The sequence below is a fragment of the Mus caroli genome, chromosome 17 (genome assembly GCF_900094665.2).
Source record: "Mus caroli chromosome 17, CAROLI_EIJ_v1.1, whole genome shotgun sequence".
Taxonomy (NCBI): domain Eukaryota; kingdom Metazoa; phylum Chordata; class Mammalia; order Rodentia; family Muridae; genus Mus; species Mus caroli.
Genome location: NC_034586.1, coordinates 78,025,265 through 78,028,873, shown reverse-complemented (window position 1 = coordinate 78,028,873; position 3,609 = coordinate 78,025,265). Strand labels below are relative to the sequence as shown.

At 37.7% G+C, this 3,609-nt stretch overlaps 1 pseudogene; it reads right to left on the bottom strand.

Moving 5' to 3' along the window:
* Positions 1–2,629: 2,629 nt before the first annotated feature.
* The window catches only part of LOC110312315, a 4,696-nt pseudogene continuing 3,716 nt past the window's right edge, over positions 2,630–3,609 (bottom strand).

Below are 3,609 nucleotides of genomic sequence, written 5' to 3'. Positions count from 1 at the left end.
ATTGTCCATTTCATCCATATTTTCCAGTATTGTTGAGTATAGGCTTTTGTAGTATGATCTGATGATTTTAAAAATTTCTTTGGTTTCTGTTGTTATGTCTCCTTTTTTCGTTTCTGATTTTGTTAATTTGGATACTGTCTCTGTGCCCTCTGGTTAGTTTGGGTAAGGGTTGATCTATCTTGTTGATTTTCACAAAGAACCAGATCTTGGTTTTGTTGATTCTTTGTATAGTTCTTTTTGTTTCTACTTGGTTGATTTCAGCCCTGAGTTTGACTATTTCCTTCCAACTACTCCTCTTGGGTGTATTTGTTTCTTTTTGTTCAAGAGCTTTCAGGTGTGCTGTTAATCTGGTAGTGTATTCTCTCTTCATTTTCTTTTTGGAGGTGCTCAGAGCTATGAGTTTTCCTCTTAGGACTGCTTTCATTGTGTTCTGTAAGTTTGAGTATGTTGTGCCTTTATTTTAATTAAACTCTAAAATGTCTTTAATTTCTTTATTTCTTCCTTGTTATCATTGAGTAGAACATTGTTCAGCTTCCATGTATATGTGGGCTTTCTATTAGTTTTTGTTATTATTTAAGACCAGTCTTAGTCCGTGGTGATCTGATAGGATGCATGGAATAATTTCAATCTTCTTGCATCTTTTGAGGCCTCTTTTGTGACTGATTAAATGGTCAGTTTTGGAGAAGGCAGGATGAGGTGCTGAGGAGAAGGTATATTATTTTGTTTTAAAGTAAAATGTTCTATAGATATATATTAAATCCATTTGGTTCATAACTTTTTAAAGTTTCACTGTATCTTTGTTTATTTTCTGTTTCAATGATCTGTCCATTGATGAGAGTGGGCTGTTAAAGTCTCCCACTATTATTGTGTGAGGGACAATGTGTATTTTGAGCTTTAGTAGAGTTTCTTTTATGAATGTTGGTTCCCTTGCATTTGGAGCACAGGTGTTCAGAATTGAGAGTTCTTCTTCTTAGATTTTTCTTTGTTGAGTATTAATTGCCTTTCCTTATCATTTTTTGATAACTTTTTGTTTAAAGTTGATTTTATTCAATATTAGAATGGCTATGGTAGCTTGTTTCTTTGGACTATTTTCCAGGAAATCTTTTCCCTTCCTTTTACTCTGAGCTAGTGTCTGTCTTTGTCACTAAGGTGTGGTTTCTTTATGCAAAAAAATTAAAAATAAATAAATAAAATAAAATAAAATTGGCTCCTGTTTACATATCCAGTCTGTTAGTCTATGTCTTTTTATTTGGAAACTGAGTTCATTGATGTTAAGAGATATTAAGGAAAAGTGACTGTTGATTCCTATTATTTTTGATGTTAGAGGTGGAGTTATGTTTATGTGGCTATCTTCTTTTCAGTTTGTTAAAAGAAGATTATTTTCTTGCTTTTTTTCTCGGGTGTAGTTTCCCTCCTTATGTTGGGGTATCTATCTATTATCCTTTGTAGATCTGAGTTTGTGGAAAGATATTGTGTTAATTTGTTTTTGTCATGCAATATCTTGAATTTTCCATCTATTTTAATTGAGAGTTTTGCTGGATATAGCTGCCTGGGATGGCATTTGTGTTCTCTTAGGGTCTGTATGATATCTGCACAGGATCTTCTGGCTTTTATAGTCTCTGGTGAGAAGTCTGGTGTAATTCTGATAGGCCTGCCTTTAAATGTTACTTGACTTTTTTACCTTACTGCTTTTAACATTCTTTCTTTGTTTTGTGCATTTGGTGTTTTGATTATTATGTGATGGCAGGAATTCTTTTTTCTGGTTAAATCTACTTGGAGTTCTTTAGGGTTCTTGTATGTTCATGGGCGTTTCTTTCTTTAGGTTAGGTACATTTTCTTCTATAATTTAGTTGAAAATATCTTCTGGCCCTTTAAGTTGAGAATCTTTGTTCTCTTCTCTACCTATTATTCTTAAGTTTGGTCTTATCATTGTGTCTTGGATTACCTGGATGTTTTGGGTTAGGAGCTTTTTGTATTTTACATTTTCTTTGATGTTGTGCCAATATTTTCTATGTTATCTTCTGCACCTGATATTCTCTCTTCTATTTCTTGTATTCTGTTGTTGATGCTTGCATCTATGAGTCTTGATCTCTTTCCTAGGTTTTCCATCTCCAGGGTTGTCTGCATTTGTGACTTCTTTATTGTTCCTATTTCCATTTTTAGATCCTGGATGGTTTTGTTCAATCCTTTAATTGTTTGGTTGTGTTTTTCTGAAATTCTTTAAGGGATTTTTTGTTTGTTTGTTTCCTCTTTAAAGGCTTCTACATGTATTCTCCTGTATTTTTTTCATGGCGTTCTTTATGTACTTCTTAAAGTCCTCTATCATCATCATGAGATGTAATTTTAGATCTAAGATTTGCTTTTCTGGTTTGGTGTTGTATCCAGAACTTGCTGTGGTGAGAGAATTGGCTTCTGATGATGTCAAGTTGTCTTGATTTCTGTTGCTTAGGTTTGTGCACTTGCCTCTCGCCATCTGGTTATCTCTGGTTTTCATTGGTCTTGCTGTCTGTCTCTGACTGTAGTTTTCCCCTTCTGTGGGCCTGTGAACCTGTGATCTTAGATGTGTCAGCACTCCTGGGAAACCAACTGTCTCCTTGGAGGGGTGGGTGCAGAGGGCTATAAAACAGCCTTAGCTCCCACGTGCAGATGGAGTCTGGAAATATCTTGTTTCCACAGTTCGATTACCTTTCCCACTCACTGCTTTCTCCTCTTGAGGGTCATGACTGGAATCTGTGTCCTTTGAGAGATGTGTGAGAGAGTTTTCACTGCCTATGGGAGAGTCTACACTTTCATACCCCGCACTGAGTGGGTTTATGTAACTACTACCTCCTCTGCCAGTTCTCTCCTCTGAGCTGTTGGAGGCCTAATTACCATTCCCTGAAGAAGAAGGAAAATCATCCTCAGGTGTGCTCTCCTCCCTGTGAAATCCAGACTCAGATGTCCTCTGGTGGGAGGAGCTGCCATTACTTGGTCCATTTGTCAGGCAGCTGCAGTTTTTGCTTGTGGCCTCTGCCTGATCTACAGGTTCGGAAGATGTAGTCCTGCTGGTACTTAGAGCTGAAGCTTGAGACTGCTGCTGCTGGTATTGTGCCAACTGCTGTCGTGTCTCCTTCAATTGTTGCTGAAGAGCTAGAATGGTGCTCTGCATACCCTCTACTTCTTCATCAAGTTGAATGATGAAGTCATTCAGTTCATCCTGACTGCTTTTAAGCTCCTCACTATATTTCTTCTGTAAAGCCAAGTCTGCTTCAAGCTGTGAAATACGTCCCTGGGACAGCTGCCTTCCAAGCTCTTGGTTCTCCTGGATAAGCATTCGACACTTCGCCATTAACTTTTTGCCTGTTTGGAATTGATTGGAACGATTAAGAGAGAGCTTAAGTCATCCTTGTTAAAACTGCACTTAAACGTTGGGGCATGCTGGAACATTTATCTTCTTCTCATCTCAGACTCTGTACTGGCTATTTTTGTGTCAACTTGACACAGCTGGAGTTATCACAGAGAAAGGAGCTTCAATTGAGGAAATGCCTCCATGAGATCCAACTGTAAGGCATTTTCTCAATTAGTGATCAAGGGGGAAAGGCCCCTTGTGGGTAGGACCATCCCTGGGCT